The sequence below is a fragment of the Tachyglossus aculeatus genome, chromosome 6 (genome assembly GCF_015852505.1).
Source record: "Tachyglossus aculeatus isolate mTacAcu1 chromosome 6, mTacAcu1.pri, whole genome shotgun sequence".
NCBI classification, from domain to species: Eukaryota; Metazoa; Chordata; class Mammalia; order Monotremata; family Tachyglossidae; genus Tachyglossus; species Tachyglossus aculeatus.
Window position 1 is genome coordinate 57,698,621 of NC_052071.1, and position 24,889 is coordinate 57,723,509.

At 42.1% G+C, this 24,889-nt stretch overlaps 1 protein-coding gene and 1 non-coding gene across 2 annotated transcripts in view; both read right to left on the reverse strand.

The window, feature by feature from the left end:
• The window catches only part of KLHL4 (kelch like family member 4), a 183,451-nt gene that overhangs the window by 149,941 nt on the left and 8,621 nt on the right, over positions 1-24,889 (reverse strand). The window lies entirely within an intron of this gene.
• LOC119930158 lies at positions 23,635-23,772 on the reverse strand. The gene has a single exon (XR_005451647.1). It is a non-coding gene; the product is annotated as a small nucleolar RNA SNORA7 (small nucleolar RNA).

Consider the following 24,889-nt stretch of genomic DNA (forward strand, 5'->3'; position numbering starts at 1 on the left):
TGATCAGGTTGTCCCAAGGCGGGGCTCACAGTCTTAATCCACATTATACAGATAAGGGAACTGAGGCACAGAGAAGTTAAGTGACCTGCCCAAAGTCACACAGCTGATAATTGGCGGAGCTGGGATTTGAACCCATGAACTCTGACTCCAAAGTCCCATGCTCTTTCCACTGAGCCATGCTGCTTCTCTAACCTTTTGGTAGAGCAAAAGTTGCTAATCGATCATGGGACCCTACTTTTCCTGTACCAAGGGATTTGAATTTCCAAGTGAATTTAGAAGAAAATCAACGCTTGCAGTGGCTCATGGAAAATGCAAACCACTAGTGGGTGCATGATTCAGAAAGAGTAAAATTAGAACCCTGGAATAGTTCAAAGGATTTTTGGTGCATCTAGGTGTCTCTCACCTTTCTCATAATGTGAGATGCCTCAGAGTGAAATAGTGTTTTATTAGAAATCTTATCAACACTATGTTTATCAGAAAAAAAAAAAAAAAACTATGCTGGGTCCACTGTGGGAACTTCAGAAAAGTCTACTCATAGTAACATTTACATGTCAAAATTGAGCCAAGTGTTGCAGAGGGATGGTTCTGTTTATGGGCCTTTTAAAATTTCCTTTTAGTACTCTTTGTGCTGGATTTTTTTTTCCAAAAGAACTCTGCAAAACACAGTTCTGTCAGTGGGAAAAGTGTAAAGCAGAGGAAATGCACAAATAATGTCCAAAGTCAACAGAAGGAGGAAATATAGGTGACCTAGTGGAAACAGAGAGGGACTGGAAGCCAGGCAACCTGGATTTGAGCCCCTGCCCTGTCACTGGCCTGCTGTGTCACCTTGGACAAGTCACTGAAGCTCCCACTCCTTTAGTTTCCTTTTCTGTCAAGTAGGGTTCTCCTTTCCCAACCTTGGAGTCTGAGTCCTGGTGGGAGAGGAATTGTGCTTGATTCAGTTATCTTTTATCTATCACAATGCTATGTCTAGTTAATAATAAACACCACAGAGTATTAGAGTAGGATGAGGGAATGGAGAAATAATTTCGTCGTAAAAACATTGTCCCACCCTGGGCTAGCCTTGGTATCTGAGACAAACCTCGAGAAGCTGGAATTCAATAGTTTTAGGGCCTCTTATCTGTAGACTCCCAGAAAGTTAGAGATTATGCATACTCTCTCTCCAAATAAAATCTATTCTGCATTACCTAAAGAGTAACATCAACTCCAGTGTAGAAGTACTCAATGGTATGAATTAATAATTGTGCATTTCTGTATGCAAAGCGCTGTACTAAGCGCTGAGGTAGAGTCAAGAAAATCAGGTCCCATATGGGGTACAAAGTCTAAGTAGGAGATAGAACAGGTATTGAACCCCATTTTTGCGGATAAGAGAACGGCAGCATAGAGAAGTTAAATGACTTGCCCAAGATCACCCAGCATGAAGTGGCAGAGCTCAGAATTTGAACCTAGGACTGTGCTCTTTCGACTAGGCCATGCTGTCTCATTAAGCTTCTAATGGAAACAAAAGCACTGTACTAAGTGGTTGGGGTAGTAAAGCAGACTTCTCACACTATTCTGAACTCCATCCTCCAGATTATAAACTCATTGTGGGCAGGGAACATGTCTAGCGAGAAGCAGCGTGGCTCAGTGAGAAGAGCCCGGGCTTTGGAGTCAGAGGTCATGGATTCGAATCCTGGCTCCACCACAAGTCTGCTGTGTGACCTTGGGCAAGTCACTTAACTTCTCTGAGCCTCAGTTACCTCATCTGTAAAAATGGGGATTAGGACTGTGAGCCCTACTTGGGACAACTTGATCACATTGTATCCCCCCAGCACTTAAAACAGTGCTTTGCACATAGTAAGCGCTTAACAAATGCCATCATTATTATTATTATTATTACCACCTCTCTATTATCCTACTCTTCCAAGCAATTACAATCTAGTAGGGGAAGGTAGGAAGACATAGGTTGTGTACAAAATGTGGGAACAGAAGGAAAAATGAGGTTAAAACATTGTAGCAGACTGAGGACCCCCCCCCCCCCCTTTTCCTCTGCTCTTCCTCCCCTACTCTTTTTCCCTTTCCCACAGCATTTGATAATGATGATGGCATTTAAGTGCTTACTATGTGCAAAGCACTGTTCTAAGCACTGGAGAGGATACAGGGTGATCGGTTTGTCCCACGTGGGGCTCACAATCTTAATCCCCATTTTACAGATGAGGTAACTGAGGCCCAGAGAATTTAAGTGACTTGCCCAAAGTCACACAGCTGACAATTGGCGGAGCTGAGATTTGAACCCATGGCCTCTAACTCCAAAGCCCGTGCTCTTTCTACTGAGCTGTGCTGTTTCACTTGTATATATTTCAATGAACTTATTACTCTATTTGTTTTAATGATGTGTCTATAGCAATAATTCTATTTATTCTGATGGTATTGACACCTGTCTACTTGCTTTGTTTTCTGTCTCCCCCTTCTAGACTGTGAGCCCATTGTTGGGTAGGGGCCATCTCTATATGTTGCCGATTTGTACTTCCCAAGTGCTTAGTACAGTGCTCTGAACACAGTAAGCCCTCAATAAGTGTGATTGAATGACTGAATAGTAGCACAAATGTGGTAGAATGAAATAGCTGAATAAATAACTGCATGTAACCATAAATTCTTTTCAGTTGAGGCTTAACCTCTCTTAGACATATCAAATCATTATGTGTGTATCAACGAGATACTTTTCTAGCTGATGAATGAAATACTTGCCTCATGATTTTTTTGGGGGGTATTGCTTTGAAGACCAGATTCATTAAAGAACTATATTGACTTATCCAAGGTCCTGAACTGCTGTTTTGATTGCACTGAATTGCTTTTCACATTTTTTAGGGATGAAGTGCTTTCCATATCTACTCTGGTCCATTTGATCAATCAGTTGCATTTATTGAACACTTACTGTGTACAAAGCACTGTACTAAGCACTTGGAAGAGCACAATATAATAATTCTTAAAAACATTCTCTGTCCACAATGAGCTTACTGTCTGGAGGATGGAGTTTGGCATAGCGTGAGAAACTTGATGCTGAAGCTCTCAAAGAAACCATGTTGAAATTTCCTAGATTTGGGAGGACAACTTGATTTTTTTTTTCTGTGATTGCTTTATGAGGGGGCTTCTTGCTGGGACAGTTGAGTCAAACAGTGTGGTTAATCCCAGTTCTGTAATGTAGCACTCTTTAGCAAGCCTTACCCAGAAAAACTCACTTGAGAGAATAAAATATGTATTCCTTTTGCATACTGGATTTGCCTTTGTGGTGGTTTTTTATGCCATCCTGGGAGATGTTTCTGTTTTAGCCATTCAAACAGGGAGCATTTAGCCATAACATTTACATAGCCTTTGACCTACAGTAATAATTCAGTGCTGGAGGTGGACATTGACTATGTTCCAAGTGAACATTTCCATCTACTGTCTGGGTTAAATTGAAGATGAGCCATCCTCTAACCAATCTAACCAGCACCCTTTTCTGTGTCAAAGTGGTGGTATGGTCAGGGTCAGTGGAGAAGCAGCATGGCCTAGTGGATAGAGCATGACCCTGGGAGTCAGAAAGATCTGGGTTCTAACCCCACCTCTTCCCCTCCCCCCCCCCCCATGTCTGCTGTGTGACCTTGGGTAGGCCACTTTGCTTCTCTGTGCCTTAGTTCCCTTAGCCATAAAATGGGGATTAAGATTGTGAGTCCCATGAGGGACAGGGACCGTGTCCAACCTGATTTGCTCATATCCACCCCAATGCTTAGTATAATTTCTGGCACATAGTATTAACAAATGCCACAATTATTATTATTGTCTATGGGGAGGTTTATTCAGTGGCTTAAGGTCATGAATTCCTGCATTTTCCTCCTTTACCCATGAGCCTTAGTATCTACATGTGAGAAGCTGGTGCCAAAATAGAGGTAGAGAGGTCAAGGGAGAAGTTAACAGCTGACCACAAAACAGCAGTAGAATTGGCCCTGGGCCAGGAATAGCCATCTTGGGTCTCTGAAGATAATAATTTATTCATTCAATTGCATTTATTGAGCACTAACTGTGTGCAGAGCACTGTACTAAGCACTTGGGAAGTACAAGTTGGTGACATATAGAGACGGTCCCTACCCAATAACGGGCTCACAGTCTATAAGGGGGAGACAGACAACAAAACAAAACATGTGGTCAGGTGTCAAGTCATCAGAATAAATAGAAGTAAAGCTAGATATGCATCATTGACAAAATAAATAGAATAGTAAATATGTACAAGTAAAATAGTCAAAAATCTGTACAAACATATATACAGGTGCTGTGGAGAGGGGAAGGAGGTAAAGTGGGGGGGGATGGGGAGGGGAAGATGAAAGAGGGGGCTCAGTGTGGGAAGGCCTCCTGGAGGAGGTGAGATCTCAGGGCTGATGATAATGATGGTATTTGTTAAGGCTTACTAAGTGCTTGAATGTATACAAGCAAATCCAGTTGGATACAGTCCCAGTCACTCATTATTTAAGTGCTTACTGTGTGCAGAGCACTGTACTAAGTGCTTAGAAAGTACAAATCAGCAACATATAGAAATGGTCCCTAGATATGGGGCCCCCAGTCTCATTTTACAGATGAGGGAACTGAGGCCCAGAGAAGTGACATGATTTGCCCAAGGTCACACAGCAGACAAGTGGCAGAGCCGGGATTGGAACCCACCACCTTCTGACTTCCCAGTTGATGCTCTATCCACTTTGCCGTGCTGCTTCAAGATAGGAAAGCAGGAGGCGGTCAGGTCCAGCTGATTTTTCATTGTCTTTTCCACTCCTTGGGAATTTACCTCCTCAATTTATACTATGAGCCATATGGCAGCCTAGATTGCATTTATTAAGATGGTTGAAATCTAAAAGATGATAAAATCCAAAGACTGCACTGTATTATCAAGACAATAATTAGCACTGTGAGAGCAACCAGAGACCAACTCCCAGTGGGCATTTAATAAATATTAATTGATGATAAATATTTGATAAGCAAGCCAGTCAGTGTGGTGACATTTGTATTAAAGTTTAATCTTCATCAAATCTACCTGCAATATAAATTACAGTATGCAAATATGACCTTGAATTTTAATTGCAGGGGGCAGGGGGATGCAGTATGAGAGAATTACATATGCAGGGTAATGCTGCTTGCTCAAAACTTTACTCTGCTTAATGAATCTTTTTCTAAAAAAGTGTTCACTCCAGGTCTCCCCCACTCCTTAAGAGCCTCCAATGGCTGCCCATCCACCCATCTGTATCCATAGATACTCCTTACCAACAGCTTGACAGCACTCATTCGGCTCGCCCCCTCTTATTTCACCTTACTGATCTTCCTCTACAGACCAGCCCACACACTTCTCTCCTCTGGATCCAGATTCCCAGATCTTGTCTCTTGCCATCAACCCCTTTTCCACCTCCTCCTCCTAGCCTGGAACTCTTTCCTCCCTCCCTATATCCCAGACCACCATTCTCCCCATCTTCAAAACATTATTAAGGTCATAACTCCTCCAAGAGGCCTTCCCCACCTAAGCCCTCTTTTCTCTGGCTCCCTCTCCCTTCTAGGTCTCTTATGCACTTGAATTCATTCATTCAATCGTATTTATTGGACACTTACTGTGTGCAAAACACTGTACTAAGTGCTTGGAAAGTACAATTCAGCAGCAAATAGAGATAATCCCTACCCAACAGGCTCACAGTCTATCAGGTGGGTTCTGCATCACAGGACGTACTCTTGGGACATAACCAAAATCATACCAAGGGAGTCATTAGAAAAAGCCAAATTTGCCCAGGTGAGAGATAGACTTTATCACAAATCACTACGATGAAATAAGAGGCAGGTACATAAGTGAATAATGAACCGTTTCCCCGGTCATGCTTAGATTTTGCCTATGCACTTGTCTTATTCCCTAATACATCAAAGGGCTGGAATAGGCTGGTGATCCTCTCATGAAATGCAGATTGGATTTAAGGGAATATTTAACTTTGGTGAATCAGACTCTGTGATTTCATTCCTGGGTGGCTTTTAATCTCAATTACTGAAAATCATTCTTTCTTGGTATTGCTCTCTTGTATTCCATGGTGGTTTGCTGATTTAATTGTATGGGTTATTTATGAATCGCACACTCAAAGTGTGAGGGTGAATGAATGTTCAACCTCTTCAATCTAGGCTTTTGGTGTTCTTTATTCAGTCTGTCAAAAGAGGTTGGCCATCCAATAGTCATCTTAGCCACACTCTCTGCCCCAGAGGGGAGCTGATGGATGGGAACAAGACTGTGTGATTGGCTCTGCAAGCTATCCCATCACTTCCAAGAAGCCTTCCCTGATTAACATTGTCCCTGGGTCACAATGTGTCCTTAAAATATTTTTTTTTCTTTGTGGGAAGGGATAAACTTCCCCTAATGGCCTTCCCCTGTGCCGACTATGCAATTAGCTATTTAATCCCTAAACATTTTAATATTCTAGTCCCTTAGGACTTATGCACTCATCATTATACTCTACTATTTTCCCCTTATTTTAATGTCTGTCTCCCCCTGTACATTGTAAGTTCCTTGTGGACAGAGATTGTGTCTGCCATCTCGTACTTTCCCAAGCACTTAGTACAGAGCTCTGTGCACAGTAAATGCTCAGCAAATATTATTAATTGACTGAGGGAATCAACCCCTTCTTGTAGATCTCAGACTGGAGGTCTCAGAGCTAAGGCACATCCATCCATGATTCCTGACTCCATTTTTATCCTTATGTTCTTAATTTTGTTTTCTGTCTCCCCCTCTAGAGTGTAACTTCCTTCATTCATTCAATTCAATCATATTTATGGAGTGCTTACTGCGTGCAGAGCACTGTACTAAGTGCTTGAGAAGTATAATTTGGCAACAAAGACATTCCCTGCCCACAACAGGCTTACAGTCTAGAGGGCGGGGAGACAGACATCAAAAACAAGTAAACAGGCATCAATATAAATAAACAGAATTATGGATATGTACACATATACACAAGTACTGTGGGGCCGAGGAGTAGAGCAAAGGGAATGAGTTGGGGCAAAGGTGGGGAGGGGGAGCTGAAGAAAAGTGGGGCTTAGTATGGGAAGGCCTCCGGGAAGAGGAGAACCTTCAGAAGGGTTTTAAGTGGTGGTGGGTAGTACAGTGCTCTGTGCACAGTAAGCGTTCAATAAATAAGTGAATGTAGGAAGGAAGACAAGTTTCAGCTCTATTGCCTCTTCCTAAACTCACTCTTCTCAACTGACCAGTCATACAATGCTATTTGAGTGTTTACTGTGTGCGGAGTATTGTACTATTTGAGACAGTGCAATACAGTAGCGTTGGTAGATCCGATACCTGCTTTCTAGGACCTTACAATGTAGTGGAAAGGCACACATCAAATGAATTAGAGTGGGAAAGCAGCCAAATATAAGAAGTACATAAATTCTATTTTTTATGGTATTTGCTAAGCACTTACTATGTGCCAGACACTGTTCTAAGCACTGGGGTAAATACAAGATAATCAGGCTGGACACAGTCCCTGTCCCACATAGGGTTCACAGTCTAAACCCCCATTTTGCAGATGTGAGACGCAGAGAGGTGATCTGACTCACCTAACATCACACTGCAGACAAGTAGTGGAGCAGGGATTAGAACTCAGGTCCTTTGAACTTTCATGCTCATGTTCTTTACACTAGGCCATGCTGCTTCTATGGAGTTGGGGTGAATAGCAAAGTGCTAGGGTTTAGGGTTGGAAGTGGTTGTCGCCACTTCCAAATGTTACCGAGTTGTACTTCCCAAGCCCTTAGTACAGTGCTCTGCTCACATTATGTGCTCAAGAGATACAATTTAATGAATGGATATAGAAGGGAGGATGCAAAGAGGATAAAGATGAAACGTTAATCAGGGAAGGCTTCGTTAAAAAGGTACAGCTTTTGTAGGGCTTTGAAGATGGGGAGAGTAGCAATCTGTTGGATATGAAGGACGAGAGATTTCCAAGCAAGAGCAAAGACACTGGTAAGAGGTTGAAAGCGAGAGAGATGAAAGAGGTACAGTAAGTAGGTTGGTGCTAGAAGTGTTGTGTGGGCTGGGTTGTAATGTGAGAGAAACCAGGTTATGCAGGAGAAGCAGAGCTGATTGAATGCCTTAAAGTGATTTGGTAAGTAGTTTCTGTTTGCAGTGATCCTGTTGATGGGTAGGAACCGTCTCTATATGTTGCTGACTTGTACTTCCCAAGTGCTTAGTACGGTGCTCTGCACACAGTAAGTGCTCAATACAATTGAATGAATGAGGCGGAGATGGTTCGGCAACCATTAGAGATGTACACAGAATAATTTTTTAGAAAAATGATTGCACAGCACAGTGTGGAGTGGAGCTGGAAGCCAAATATATCGTAATAATAATAATGATGGCATTTATTAAGTGCTTACTATGTGCAAAGCACTGTTCTAAGTTCTGGGGAGGTTACAAGGAGATCAGGTTGTCCCATGGGGGGTTCACAGTCTTAATCCCCATTTTAGAGATGAGGGAACTGAGGCACAGAGAAGTTAAGTGACTTGCCCAAAGTCACACAGCTGACAATTGGCAGAGCGGGATTTGAACCCATGACCCTTGACTCCAAAGCCCCTGCTCTTTCCACTGAGCAATGCTGTTCTGCTTCTCTTCTCATACATACCTTAGTGCTTAAACACTAACCCCCTCCCCCCGACACACACTAGATTAGAAGCCTCTTGAGGGCAAGACCATGCCTAGGAACTTTATTGTATTGAACACCCTCCATAGAAACCACTGATTGATTCTTAAAGGGTTCAACATGTTAGTATTGAGGTAGTGTGGCTTATTGGACCTGGGAGACAGAGGATCTGGCATCTCATCCTGGCTCTGCCACTTGTCTGCTATTTGACCTTGGGCAAGTCTCTTCACTTCTCTGGGCCTTGGTGACCTTGTCTGTAAAATGGGGATTAAGACCCTGAGCCCCACCTTAGGACATGGTCTATGTCCAAAGGACTTGCATCTACCCCATTGTTTAGTAGAGCATCTGGCACATTGCAAGAGCTTACAGGTATCATTAAAAAAGGGCATATGAAACAAAAAATGACTTTTGATTTATAGCATCATATCATTTTAAATAGTAGTAACCTCTTCTCATTTTTTAATAAACCAAAAAAGTCCTGGTTTTTTAGTCATAGAAAAGCAGTTGATCAGTGTCACAATATCAATAAAATAATTGTGAACTAAAATAATAAATAATTATGGTATCTAATAATAATTTTAGTATTTAAGTGCTTACTATGTGCAAAGCACTGTTCTAAGCGCTGGGGAGGGGCGATCAGGTTGCCCCATATGGCGCTCACAATCTTAATCCCCATTTTACAGGTGAGGTAACTGAGGCACAGAGAAGTGAAGTAAGTTGCCCAAAGTCACAAAGCTAAGAAGTGGCGAAGCTGGGATTTGAACCCACGACCTCTGATTTCCAAGCCCATGCTCTTTCCACTGAGCCATGACCCTGACTCCACCACTTGTCTACTGACCTTGGGCAAGTCACTTCTCTGTGCCTCAGTTACCTCATCTGTAAAATGGGGATTAAGGTTGTGAGCCCCACATGGGACCACCTGATCACCTTGTATCCATCCCAGTGTTTAGAACAGTGCTTGGCATATAGTAAGGACTTAACAAATGCCATTAAAAAAGTGTTTAACTAGGTGCCAGACACTGTACTAAGCACTGGGGTGGATACAAGATGATCAGGTTGGACCCAGTCCCTGTTCCACATGGAGCTCACAGTCTCAATCCCCATTTTACAGATGAGGTAACTGAAGCCCAGTGAAGTGATGTGCCCAAGGCCACACGGTAGACAAGTGGTGGAGTCAGGATTAGAACCCATGACCTTCTGACAGCCAAGCCTGTGCTCTATCCACTAAGCCATGTTGCTTTTCTTACATACGAGCAAAATCATGTACTGAAGGAAAGGGCTAAACAAACATATGGAGTATGAGGTTAACAGCAAGAACTGTTTTATTCATTGTGTGCATATCTTTGTCCTGTTTACCACTTTCTTTCTCTTAAATTCTACAGAATGGAAAATAAATTTTGAACATTTAAATTAAGCTAGGGAGAGAACTGCCTTTCTCATTCCTCTTTTATTTTTTTGAAAAAACAACTTAGTTCGACATGTAGAAGCTGAATTTGAATGTGACATTTTGCTAAATGAAAACTTAGAATTGATTTATGAGGATAAACAGAAGGAAAAATGGGAATAGAAGCCAGATTCTAGCAAATGAAATGAGAAAGGAGTTTCATTCCATTCTCACCCCTGCCCCTCCTCCTCTCCATAAGAGAGTTTCCTGATTTCCCCACTCCCACAAAGAAAATTATTTTAAGGAAACATTGTGACCCAGGGACCATGCTAAATGCCATGTGAGAAGTGACTCAAAGCTGTTTTCCATTTAATTAAATTGAAAAACTGTCAGATGGCTGTGGTGTGTGTGACTCTGAAAAACGAGACTGTTGAGTGGGATTTATTTTATGCTCCATGTAATTTCTAGTGAAAATGCAATAGTCAGCCTGGGAAATGTTTTACCTGAAAGCTTTTGTTTTTTCCCCCTTGGGAATATTGATCAATCATTAGAATTTGAGTGCATAGCACTCTGCAGCATAGTAAGATAAAACAGTTGATAGACATATTCCCTGTCCACAGAGAGCTGCCTTTCTTTTTTTAAGACTATTTTTTGTGGAATATTTTCTTGAAATCTTTAACTCCAGGTATATCACCTCATGATGAGGTGGTATTACTAAATGAAACCGAGCTCTGTAAGAATTTATTCAATCGGGCAGTGCCTATATCCTTGTAGATTGCCTAGCTAAGTCCTGCTAGGTTTCAGAAAAGTCTCCTTGGTTGGTCGTCACCTTGGAGAGAAATCTGGTGGTATATTGGTTATGACTACTATTTGTTAGGATTCAGCTAAAGACATTTATCTGTTCCAGTAATAAATTGAAAATGGGATTTTACAAATTAACAGGGATAAGAAGAGTACTTTATGCCAACTGTATTTTATAGATCTGAGTTCTAGATTAGGGAGCTGTTTAAGATAATACTCAGGTGGAGAGAATGAGGCAATTTTTTTTTTTTTTTAGGGGGGATGGGGGAAAGGTATTGTGGTTAAAAGTGTTGGAGGGAGAGCTGATTATTCCCAAATGTATTCCATGCATGGGCTTTCTGTAGAGGGTTTTTGTTGGTTCTTTTTTTAAAGGAATATTCAGAGGTCACCAGATGACAGGTCCATATTTGCTTTGATAAAGTCAGCGTTCTAAATATGATGTCTCAAAAGCGCACAAATATGCATTCACCCCAACTTCTAGGATGTTGAATAATATATTTCTATTCTCTTTTTTAATTCATACCCATCAGCAGCTCAAACTAGCTTGCTTTAACAGCAGAAAGTCCAACCCAGCTAGCATTATTTCATTACTATTAATTGGGATTTATTTATTGTAGGCTTAAATTCAGCTAACAAACTGTTTTAACAGTTCTTATCTCACATGTGGTAAGAAATTGTGTGTGTGTGTTTGCATGCAAGTGCGCTTGCTTGTGAACACACATTCTTTGGAAACTAAAGAGGGAGGATGTTCTACACAGAGAAACCTTGAATAACTGAATTGATATTTTTGCCATATGAGTATGTCCATACATTGAGACAAAGAAACTATGCAAATGAGAATGTTCATCTGAGAATATTTGCATAAAACTCTACAGCTGAGCAATTGCAAGTATCACTGAAATTTAACCATTTTAATCACAACAATTAGATGAGCATGAGGCATAAGATAGAAATCTGGAGATAACTCTCCTGATAATTTAATGCCCTATAGTAGAAAGGGTAATTACTGAGGTCAGAATGATTGCTCCAGAACAGCTTTGTCCATTGGTTAAATATTCCAGTTTCCCCCATTGTATCAGGAAAAAATAAAAGTGAATAGTGCTTTTTTGATATTTAGTGCTTATTATATGCCAGCTAACATACTAATTGCTGGGATAGATACAAGTTAATCAAAGTGGACACAGTCCATGTCCCACATGGGGCTCACCGTGTGATTCCCAGTTTAGAGATGAGGTAACTGAGGTATAGAGGATTTAAGTGACTTGCCCAAGGTCACACAGCAGAAGTGGCAGACAGGATTAAAGCCCAGGTCCTCTGACTCTCAGGCTCCTGCTCTTCCCACTAATAATAAGAATAATGATGGCATTTATTAAGTGCTTACTATGTGCAAAGCACTGTTCTAAGCACTGGGGAGGTTACAAGATGATCAGGTTGTCCCACAGGGGGCTCACAGTCTTAATCCCCATTTTACAGATGAGGGAACTGAGGCCCAGAGAAGTGAATTGACTTTCCCGAAGTCACACAGCTGACAAGTGGCAGAACCTGGATTTGAACCCATGATCTCTGACTCCAAAGCCCGTGCTCTTTCCACTGAGCCAGGATGCTTCTCACTAGGTAATGCTACTTCTCAATGCCTAATTAAAGATAACGTGGTTTGCCTCGGACATTGGTAAAATAATATTTATTTTGTTAGTCATGGCAATCCATAACTGGCCTCATCCCTTTTTAAATCTCTTCATTCCTTTTGCTCATAGCTTTCCTCTGCTTTTAATATTACCTTTATGACTGCTGTTTTGATTCATTTTTCTCACATTCTTATTGCTTCCTGTTCTGCACACAAGCGATTTATTTGGTCAATTACTTGTGCTTACAGATCCTTCTTGACAGATCATCTCCTGGTTCTCCTCTTATCTCTCCGGTCGTTCTTTCTCAGTCTCTTTTGCAGGCTCCTCCTCCCCCTCCCTTCCTCTTACTGTGGGGGTTCCCCAAGGTTCAGTGTTTGGTCCCCTTCTGTTCTCAATATACACCCACTCCCTTGGTGACCTCATTCGCTCCCACGGCTTCAACTATCATCTCTACGCTGATGACACCCAGATCTACATCTCTGCCCCTGCTCTCTCCCCCTCCCTCCAGGCTCGCATCTCCTCCTGCCTTCAGGACATCTCCATCTGGATGTCCGCCCGCCACCTAAAGCTCAACATGTCGAAGACTGAGCTCCTTGTCTTCCCTCCCAAACCTTGTCCTCTCCCTGACTTTCCCATCTCTGTTGACGGCACTACCATCCTTCCCGTCTCACAAGCCCGCAACCTTGGTGTCATCCTCGACTCCGCTCTCTCATTCACCCCTCACATCCAAGCCGTCACCAAAACCTGCCGGTCTCAGCTCCGCAACATTGCCAAGATCCGCCCTTTCCTCTCCATCCAAACCGCTACCCTGCTAATTCAAGCTCTCATCCTATCCCGTCTGGACTACTGCACTAGCCTTCTCTCTGATCTCCCATCCTCGTGTCTCTCTCCACTTCAATCCATACTTCATGCTGCTGCCCGGATTATCTTTGTCCAGAAACGCTCTGGACATATTACTCCCCTCCTCAAAAACCTCCAGGGGCTACCGATCAATCTGCGCATCAGGCAGAAACTCCTCACCCTGGGCTTCAAGGCTGTCCATCCCCTCGCCCCCTCCTACCTCACCTCCCTTCTCTCCTTCTCCAGCCCAGTCCGCACCCTCCGCCCCTCCGCCGCTAATCTCCTCACCATTAGGCCTCGCTCTCGCCTGTCCCGCCATCGACCCCCGGCCCACGTCATCCCCCGGGCCTGGAATGCCCTCCCTCTGCCCATCCGCCAAGCTAGCTCTCTTCCTCCCTTCAAGGCCCTGCTGAGAGCTCACCTCCTCCAGGAGGCCTTCCCAGACTGAGCCCCTTCTTTCCTCTCCCCCTCGTCCCCCTCTCCATCCCCCCGTCTTACCTCCTTCCCTTCCCCACAGCACCTGTATATATGGTTGTACATATTTATTACTCTATTTATTTATTTATTTATTTTACTTGTACATTTCTATCCTACTTATTTTGTTGGTATGTTTGGTTCTGTTCTCTGTCTCCCCCTTTTAGACTGTGAGCCCACTGTTGGGTAGGGACTGTCTCTATGTGATGCCAATTTGTACTTCCCAAGCGCTTAGTACAGTGCTCTGCACATAGTAAGCGCTCAATAAATACGATTGATTGATTGATTGATTGATCTAATTCCCAGAAACCTTCACAGCAATTTTTTGTGTCAATAATTTAGCAATAGGATTTTGCATGATGGTTTTCTTAGTTGGAATATTTCCTGGAACGTACTTGTTCACGTCTCGGATCAACAACAAGCACTCCATTTTTCCCCTCATCAAATTCAATATTATCTCTTTTATGATTCACACATCCCTAAGCTTTTCATCCTTTAACATACCACTTTGGGGATAATAGCTTTTCAATGTGTTTCCAACTTACATATTTGTATTCATTCTTACCTAGGGAAATAAGCAAATCCTTATGCTACATCGTGACAGTCACTGGAACATCATTTAAGGTATGGCTCTGGTGTAGAAAGGATTCCTTGTAGATGATTTTTAGGGACTCCTAAAAGGCATTCTACATCTAGAATATTCTACACAACCATGATAAAGGACACAAGAAAGAAATGCAGTACTAAAACACTCTTATAATCCTCTGGAGTTTTTCAATTCATCCAATTGCAAGCAATGCTGAAATGCCTTGAATAAGTTAATCACCCATCAGTGGTATTTGAAAATCTGAGGGTACATTAAGCTGCGCTATTCTTTTCTTCCTTTCCTCCAGCAACATACATAAAAACACCCACTCCATTAGAGCTCTTTGTGGGCTGGGAATGTGTTCTTGCCGGCTTTGTACTCCCCAAGAATTTAGTACAGTGAATTGCACCCACCGAATGCTCAATAAATGTTTCAATTCTATTACTGCTATGGCTAAGCACTTAGGAGACTACCTGAAAAGCATACTCTGTATTTTCTACCTTCAGTGGATTTGCAATCTATTATGTCTCTCTGAAGAGTCTTTATCCTGAAAGTTGTGTTATGGATACCCATGATTTCAGACCAAATCTGGCTTCCACTCCCTCACCTAGAATAACTCCTGAAGGCTCTCTTGTCAACTCCTCCATAATGGCAATGAGAAGTAGTCAGTAAGTCACCATGCCCAGATGAGGAAAATCTGCACACTTAAAGTGGTTCAGGTACTCAGATTCTGAACAAACACTATTAGAATGTCAACTGGAATTGAATATGGTTGGAAGGCTAAGCACGTTGCAAGTCACTTCTTTTTCCCCATCCCCCCGCCCTATCTCCTTCCCCTCCCCAAAGCACCTGTATATATGTTTGTATGTATTTATTACTCTATTTTGTTTGTACATATTCTATTTTATTTTCTTAATATGTTTTGTTGTCTGTCTCCCCCTTCTAGACTGTGAGCCCGCTGTTGGGTAGGGACCATCTCTATGTGTTGCTGACTTGTACTTCCCAAGTGCTTAGTACAGTGCTCTGCACACAGTAAGCACTCTATAAATACGATTGAATGAATGAATCCATAAGCAGGCATTATGATAGCCAAGTAGACATGGCTTCACCAGATTTCTACTTCTGATTCTGTTTTAGATGTTTGTTTCTTTTTTTTCTATCACTCCAGACTCATCCACAAAAATTGAGTTCAGCTACAGGGAGGAAAGGCCCAAGAAATTTCACTCTGAGAACAGTCACACACTAGACCAAATCTTTTGGTTGAGAGAGCTGCCTAATTTGGTCATTTTTTTCCAGGGAACAAAATGGTATTCTGATGCCCTCCCTTAGAATAATTTTCTCATCTGGGACAACTTATGATCCCAGCCAGTCAGAAATCCCACCCTAAAATGATTAAGCCTAAATCTAAATCAATGCATCTTGGTTCTTTCCCACTTCAGATCATTAAGCGGCAAAAGTTAATCATTTACAGTATCTTTGGCTGTGAGTTTTGTGAGGGGAAAATGAGGGATCTGATTTTCTTGCACCCGTGCATGCTATCTATCCAAGCATTTAGCATCTGACACATAGCAAAGGCTTAATGAATACTGTAATAATGAAATCCAATCAGAATCACAAAATGATGCAATCCTCCCTACCAAGCCTAACATTCCCTCTTAGAATGTGTAAAATTTCCCTGTACCCTGTAAACTCCTTGTGGGTACGGACTGTGTCTACCAACTCGACTGTACAGTGCTTTCCCAAATGCTCTGCCCACAGTAAGTACTCAATAAATACCATTTACCATTTAAAAGTCATCATACATATGACATAAGCAGAGCTAATAATAACGATGGTATTTATTAAGCCATGTGTCAGGGAAGTTCTGGAATATTGAAACAAACTAATCAGGCTGGACACAGTCCCTGTCTCACATGAGGCTTCCAGTCCATTTGATAAATGAGATAACTCAGGCACAGAGAAGTGACTTGCCCAAGGTCATACAACAGAGAAGTAGCAGAGCTGGAACTAGAACCCAGTCCCTCCTGACTCCTATACCCATGCTCTATCCACTAGGCCATGCTGCTTCTCCTGTAATTTAATCCACCCAGGAGTATTATTCCCGCATAACCTGCCCAAAATGCCTTCGTAAACTTGGTAAGTAAAACTGATGCTGCAGACTGGCTTTCAAAAGGACCAAGTTTTCAAAAATGGTCATTTTTTTCCTAATTCAACCCTTTCAAACAAAGCCTAGGAACTCATCAAGGGTTAGACATAGGGGGCTAGACTGGTTACTATTCAGTTTGATATTGCTCCTCAAACAGTTTAGATTGAGCATCATTGGATCAAACTAGTAGCTCAGATAAATCTAATCTCTCAAATGAAGTCATTTCACATTGTCTTTGAAACCGCTATTTAAAATATAAAACTCTTCCAGCCTCTAATTATGCAACAGAATAAATGCCATCCATTTTTAATTGAAATGAGGTCCTTTTTCCATTTTTATAGTAATAATAAAAATAGTGATGATGATTAAGCGCTTACTGTGCGACAGGCACTGTTCCAGGCACTGGGGGAATACAAAGTAATCGCGTTGTCCCACATGGGGCTCACAGTCTTAATCCCCATTTTACAGATGAGGTAACTGAGGCACAGAGAAGTTGTGACTTGCCCAAAGTCAGAGCCGACAAGTGGCGGAGCGGAGATTAGAACCCATGACCTCTGACTCCCAAGTCCGGCTCTGTCCAGTGAGCTATGCTTGCTAAACCCTCACTATGCACAAGGCACTGTTCTAAGCCCTGGGGTAGATACAAGGTAATCAGTTGGATACAGTCCATATTCCACAAGAGCTCACAGTCTTAATCCCCATTTTATAGATGAGGGAACTGAGGCACAGAGAAGTTGTGATTTGCCCCAGGTCACAAAGCAGATAAGGGATTAGAACTAGAACCTTTAGACTCCCATGCTCTATTCACTAGTTAATAATGATGGCATTTATTAAGTGCTTACTAAGTGCAAGACACTGTTCTAAGCGCTGGGGTGGTTATGAGGTGATCAGGTTGTCCCATCGGGGGCTCACAGTATAAATCCCCATTTCACAGATGAGGTAACTGAGGCACAGAGAAATTAAGTGACTTGCCCAAAGTCACCCAGCTGACAATTGGCAGAGCTGGGATTTGAACCCATGATCTCTAACTCCAAAGTCCGGGCTGTTTCCACTGAGGCACGCTGGGAAGACAATATTCAAACTAATATGAAGGTGACAGTAAATGAGTATTGACTTGTCAAGAGGCATACGTGTGTGTGTGTGTGTGTGTGTGTGTGTGTGCATGTGCGCTCGCGCAATGGAGCAGGTGGCCAGGCTTCAAGTATTGAGCGTGTGCTTCTTCTTGAGCTGCTGAGGCCCTCACTTCTATAATAATAATTATGGTATTTAAGTGCTTACTAAGCACTGGGGTAGATACAGCAAATTAGTTTCGACATTGTCCCTGTTCCATGTGGAGCTCACAGTCTCAATCCCCATTTTCTAGGTGAGGTGACTGAGGCATAGTGAAGTGACTTGCCCAAGGTCACACAGAGAAGCGGCTGAGCTGGGATTAGAACCCATGACCTTCAGAAGCCCAGGCTCTATCCACTAGGCCATGCTGCTTCTCTAATCTATTATTGACTTCTTCAGGATGATCATCCAGTCAGTGTATATGAGTCAATGAATCAATGGTACTTAGTGGTTGTTATTTAAGCACTTACTATGTGCCGAGCACTGTTCTAAGCACTGGGATAGATACAAGGTTAACAGGTTGTCCCACATGGGGCTCACAGTCTTAATCCCCGTTTTACAGATGATGTCACTGAGACACAAAGAAGTTAAGCGACTTGCCCAAAGTCACACAGCTGATACGTATTTGAGTGCTTACTATGTGCAGAGTTCTTTTACTAAGTGCTTGGAAGAGTACAATATGACAGAGTTAGCAGCCATGTTCCCCGCCCACGATGAGCTTACAGTCTAGAGGGGGGAGACAGACATTAATAGAAATACATAATTTACAATATATGATTTAAAGATAGTTGTATAAGTGCTGTGGGGTTGAGAGTGGGGGAAATATCAAATACCCAATGTTTACAGAGCCACATGCATGTCTACCACACTGAATGTCTGGTTAAAAACATAGTCTCCTTGTTCTGCTGTTTCCAAATCAGAAATCCTCAGGCTCTGGGTCTGCATCTGGATCCAGTGACAGAACCCGAACCTTGTCCACTCTATCTTTATATGTCATACGTGTATGTACAAGGATTACGTTTCTACTATTCTATTTATTTTGTCGATGACGATCGTATTTAAGCGCTTACTATGTGCAAAGCACTGTTCTAAGTGCAGGGGTAGATACAGGGTAATCAGGTTGTCCCACATGGGACTCACAGTATTAATCCCCATTTTAGAGATGAGGTATCTGAGGCCCAGAGAAGTTGTGACTTGCCCAAAGTCACACAGCTGACAGGGATTTGAACCCATGACCTCTGACTCCAAAGCCCGGGCTCCTTCCCCTGAGCCACGCATCTAGCTTTACTTCTATTTATTCTGATGACTTGACACCTGACCATATGTTTTGTTTTGTTGTCTGTCTCCCCCTTCTAGACTGTGATCCCATTGTTGGGTAGGGACCGTCTCTATATGTTGCCGACTTGTACTTCCCAAGTGCTTAGTACAGTGCTCTGCACACAGTAATCGCTCAATAAATACAATTGAATGAATGAATGAATATTGCTGAATTGTACTTTCCAAGTGCTTAGTACAGTGTTCTGCACATTCAATGCTCAATAAATACTATTTGAATGAATGAATATGCATTTTTATTTGTGTATACATATATACATTATGTTTAATATACTGGCTGTGTGTGTTCTATAAAAATGCTGTATGCATATGTATTCAAATCTAAAGGGCAATAATTTCACCATCGAAACTGAGTGCTTGGGTGCAAAGCACTACGGTATATGTGTGCATGTGTTATTAATGTATTAAGCACTCACAATTTGTCAAGCCTTGTTCTAAGTGCTAGGGTAAATACAAGCTAATCAGGTCAGTTAGGGAATCACAGTCTAAGTAGGAAGGAAAACAGGCATTGAACCCTCACTTTACAGTTGAGAAAATGAACACAGAGAAGTTGTGACTTGTACAACATCACACAGCAGGCAAACAGCAGAGCCAGGATTAGAACCCAGGGCTTCTGACTCTCAGCCCTGGGGTCTTTCCATGAGTCCATGCTACTCACAGTGAGTGGGTGTGGGAGGAGAGAGGGAGAGAGACTGACTCTGAAAAGGCTAACACAAGACCCAGAGTTCCAACTTCATTGTACACATACACTGACTGACCTTTGTCATGTTTAGTTTTTGATGTGCCACCTCTAAAAGCAGGATATAGAAAATGTGATATCTTAGGCCCAGAAAGCAGCAAAACTGCCTCAGGAAGGAAAAAAAAAAACTGCTATTAAAATCATGATATGGCTCATTCTACAGTGACCCAGTTACCTTGGGCAATAAAATATCTTTATAATCCAATAGGAAAATGACCACCTTGCCAAACAGTTCCATTTCGGAAGGCAGAGAGCAATTGCTTGTATATGCTAAATAATAGTGGTTTTAGACACCTCATTTTGAGATTACAGGTAAATAAAAATATCTTTACATACATTCCTTTCTCCCTTTTAAGTGGTACAATTTTTAAGTAATCCAAGACAGCAGTAAGCCACAGGGTGACCCACTTTTTGTTACTGGAAAAGATGCTTTGAAAGATATATCAACCACGAGGGTAGAGTTGGCTAAGGAGATTGGAACATTTATTCCCACCCTGGGAAGAGGACTTGTACTGTAGTCCCAGTTTTGTCACTGACCTGGTGGATGTCACAAGTCACTCAAATGAGCCTCAGTTTCTTCATTTGTACAATGAGAATAATACTAACTGATCTCACGGGGATACTGAGGGTAAAGAAATAATATAAGTAATGTGAAAGTGAATTGGGGAAAAATGAATACTACATAAATTTGAAGCATTAGTGTTGCCTTAATCCTCAAAAAGATGCAAAATGGGCATATTTTGTGGGGGTGGTATAAGTCAGTCATGATTCAAGTTGTCAGAGGGTTTGTGTCTTTTATTTTTATATATGTGTGTATATATATATATATGTGTGTGTGTGTGTGTGTGTATATAGTAAGAAATCTCTCTAGTTTGGAATATTTAATAGTTAAAATATTTGAGACTAAAATTGGAAAGCATCCCAGGACAGAGTTTAATGGCTTTGTGACTTCATTATTCATCCAAAGGTTTACAGCGTCACAACGAATAATCACTTTTGGCTTCAAAATGAAGCTCTAGACACATTTACAAAACCAACCTCAGCTGCAAAAAAGAAAAAAAAATTGCCTAGGGAGTCTGAGAGGATAACAGAGCTGATATGTCGGGAAAGTAGCCTTGGGCGTGAGTTTCACATAAGAGTGTAAACTCCTTGTGGTCAGGGAACATATCCTGGGCTTCTGTTGAACTTCCCTTAGTGCAGATTCTGTGTCTATAATCAATAAATCATATTTGAGCCCTTACTATGTGCAGAGCACTGTACTAAGTGATATAACTCTGAGTTATAAAGTTGGTATAACTCTATAACAGAGTTGGTAGACATATTTGAAGCAGCGTGGCTCAGTGGAAAGAGCACGGGCTTTGGAGTCAGAGGTCACGGGTTCAAATCCCAACTCCACCACCTGTCTGCTGTGTGACTTTGGGCAAGTCACTTCTCTGTGCCTCAGTTCCCTCATCTGTAAAATGGAGATGAAGACTGTGAGGCCCCCATGGGACAACCTGATCACCTTGTATCCCCCCCAGCACTTAGAATACAGCTCTGCACATAGTTAAGCGCTTAACAAATGCCATCATTATTATTATTCTTCCCTGCATACAAGAAGCTTGTAGTCCGGAGAGGGAGGCAGACAATAGGAATAAATTAATGTTAAGATATTTATGCAAGTGATAAGGGGCTGAAGGAGGGTACCCCTCCTTCATTTGTTCACCATATTCTTTATTATATTATATATTATATGGTGGACAACATTCTTTATTCACCATAAAGAATGCAAATCCTAGTGCAAGGGTGATAGAGAAGGGAATGGAAGAAGAGGAAAATGAGGGTTTAGGCAGGGAAGTCATCTTGGAGGGGATGTGTTTTTAATAGGGCATTTAGACTGTGAGCCCACTGTTGGGTAGGGACTGTCTCTATGTGTTGCCAATTTGTACTTCCCAAGCGCTTAGTACAGTGCTCTGCACATAGTGCTCAATAAATACGATTGATTGATTGATGAGAATGAAAGTCTGTCAAATATGTAAAGGGAGTTCCAGGATGTAACAAGGGCTTGATGAGATGGAGGTACCGTCAGTCCAGAAGCAACATGGCTTTAGTGGAAAGAGAACCTGCTTGGGAGTCAGAGGTCATGGGTTTTAATTCTGATTTCCCACTTGTCTGCTGTGACTTTGGGCAAGTCACTTAACTTCTCTGTGCCTCAGTTACCTCGTTTGTAAAATGGGGATTGACTGTGAGCCCCACGTGGAACAACCCGATTGCCTTGTATCTACCCCAGCACTTAGTGCTTGGCACATAGTAAGTGCTTAACAAATACCATCATCATCACTGTCTAGGTAGTAGAAGGAAATCAGGAAGATATGACGAGGGAGCTCATTGTGGGCAGGGAATGTCACTGCTCATTGTTGTACTTTTCCAAGCACTTAGTACAGTGATCTGCAAAACAGTAAATGGTCAATGAATATGATTGAATGAGGGAGCAAGATGATTAAGATATTTAAAGACTCTGGCAAGGAGTTTCTATTTTTCTGTGGAGATGGATGGGCAACCATTGGAAGGTCTTGAGTGGAAAAACATCGACTGAACAGTTTTATAGAAAAGTTATCCAATCAGCCAGACTTTAGAGTGTGAGGTCTTTTTTTTTTTTTTTGGATAGGGAATGTGTTGGGTATATTTTACCAAGTGCTCAGTACAGCACCCTCAAAGGGTGCCCAAATAATGTCATCACTACTATTATCAATCTGTCAATGGTCCTGAGTGCTTACTGTACTAAGCATTTGGGAGAGTTCAGTAAAACAGAGTTGGTAAACATGGTCCCTATCCAGCTCAGGTTTACAGTTTAGAGGCTACTAGATTTGGTTAGAAAGGAAAAGATAACAAAACACATTCATTACTTATCATCCAAGTTGATAAAGAAGTAACTGCAGTATTTAAAATGGAATTCAAATCAATGGATAACTTTGAAATTTGTCATCTCTCCTCAATCGTAACTCAGAGCTTGAACTCCCCTCTCCCCCCCGCCGCTTTTTTTTTTTGAGCTTCGCTATTTCTTACTTCATCCTCCTCACTGAGGTGAATGGAGTTTCCTCTCTGGAAGAATGGTGAGAAAACCTATCATTAGATAACACTGCTCCGAAGTCTGGAAAATCTCATGATACTATTTGGTTTCCACTGTCAATAACTCTCCTAGGCAGCCATTGTTCTTCTACAAATTGCTTTATTATTTCAGGGGACAGACACTCAAAAAGGTCATTCTGACCCACGGACCCCGTGTCAGTATATCTTTGTTTAACGCACCATTCACAGATCTGAAACATTTTCATTTTGGCTTGGTAAACCCCACGTTGTTTTTCTAAGTCTTCATGTTTCCAGTGACCTTTTGTCTCAAAAACAGAAAGGAAAGAAAGTTGCTGATTCTTTCTTTTTGATGATTTGATGGGTTTTTTTTTTTTTTGTGTGTGTGTGTGTGTGTGTGTGTGTGTGTGTGAACCCCCATTTCAAAGCTGGAAGGGATTGCTAACTCATGTTTTTCCTCAACCAGCACTTCCAATCTCCTCTTCTGAATGTTTTGTACTATTTGCTGCTGTGTGCCAATCTAGTTAGAGAGCGGTTTCTATTTGGACAGGTTACTAGGAGGTCAGCTGTTTTAGAGAAGATGCTCAGGATAATCAATGTCCACCTCACCTCTGAAATGGATCTTGTTTCCAAATATTTCCTCTGTTGGTCTTGTCTTATGCTGTCGAGTCATCTCCTACCCGTAGCGAGACCATGGACACATCTCTCCTAGAATGCCCCACCTCCGTCTACAATTGTTATGGTAGTGTATCCATAGAGTTTTCTTGGTTAAAAAATGCAGAAGTGGTTTACCATTGTCTCCTTCTGTTCAGTAAACTTGAGTCTCCACCCTCCACTCCATGCCACTGCTGCCCCACACAGAGGACTCTTGACTTGTAGCAGATGGCCTTCCACTCGCTAGCCACTGCTCAAGTTAGGAATGGAATGGGTAGGCCTCTGCTTGATTTTCCCTCCCGAAGTCAAGACTGGTAGAGTCCCAGAAACTCTCCAGATAAGATCCTAAAAGGATCCTCATTTGGTACAGGACCAAATATACACAACTCCAGCTTGTAGCAATGGTGACTGACACATCCTGTCTGAAATGTCTCCTCCTGAAACACCAAGGTGATTCGTTCTCAACCTAGTAGAGGAGGTTTGTGGATTCCCCGACAGAAGCTTCACTTAATGGGGCATGAACTTGTGCCAGTCTCTCTATATTTTTTTAATGTTTTTTTGATTTATGATGTGCCAGATTCTGTACTAAGTACTGGAATAGATACAAGATAATGAGGAAGGATAAAGTCAATGTCCATGATAATAATAATAATAATAATAATAATTGCATTTAGTAAGCACTTACTATGTGCAAAGCGTTGTTCTAAGTACTGGGGAGGTTACAAGGTGATCAGGTTGTCCCACAGAGGACTCAGTCTTAATCCCAATTTTACAGATGAGGGAACTGAGGCCCAGAGAAGTTAAGTGACTTGACCAAAGTCACACAGCTGACAATTGGCAGAGTCAGAATTTGAACCCATGACCTCTGACGCCAAAGCCTGTATTCTTTCCACTGAGCCACGCTGCTTCTCACATCTCACATCTCTCTAATCCCACGTGGGGATTAGAGTCTTAAACCCCATTTCACAGATGTGGGAACAGATCTTGTTCTGTTACATTGTTACAGATCTTGTTATGGGCAGGGAATGTGTCTGTTACATTGTTAAATTGTACTCCCTCAAGAGCTTCGTACAAAGCTCCGTGCACACTAAGTTCTCAGTAAATGTGATTGACTGACAAGGTCACATAGCAGACAAGTGACAGAGTGGGTTTTAAAACCCAGCTCCTTCTAGTCAGAAGCTTTCTATACACTAGGCAACACAGCTTCTATTTGACTGCCCACTGCCGAGAAGCAGTGTGGCCTATTGGATAGAGCAGGGGCCTGCGAGTTAGAAGGACCTGATTCTAATCCTGGCTCAGACACTTGTCTGCTGTGTGACCTTGGGCAAGTCACTTAACTTCTCTGGGCCTCAGTTCCCTCAACTGAAAAATGGGGACTAAGGCTGTGAACCCTATGTGGGTCAGGGACTGTGTTCAGCTTGAGTAGCTAGTATCTACCCCAGTGCTTAGAACAGTGCCTGACCCATAGTAAG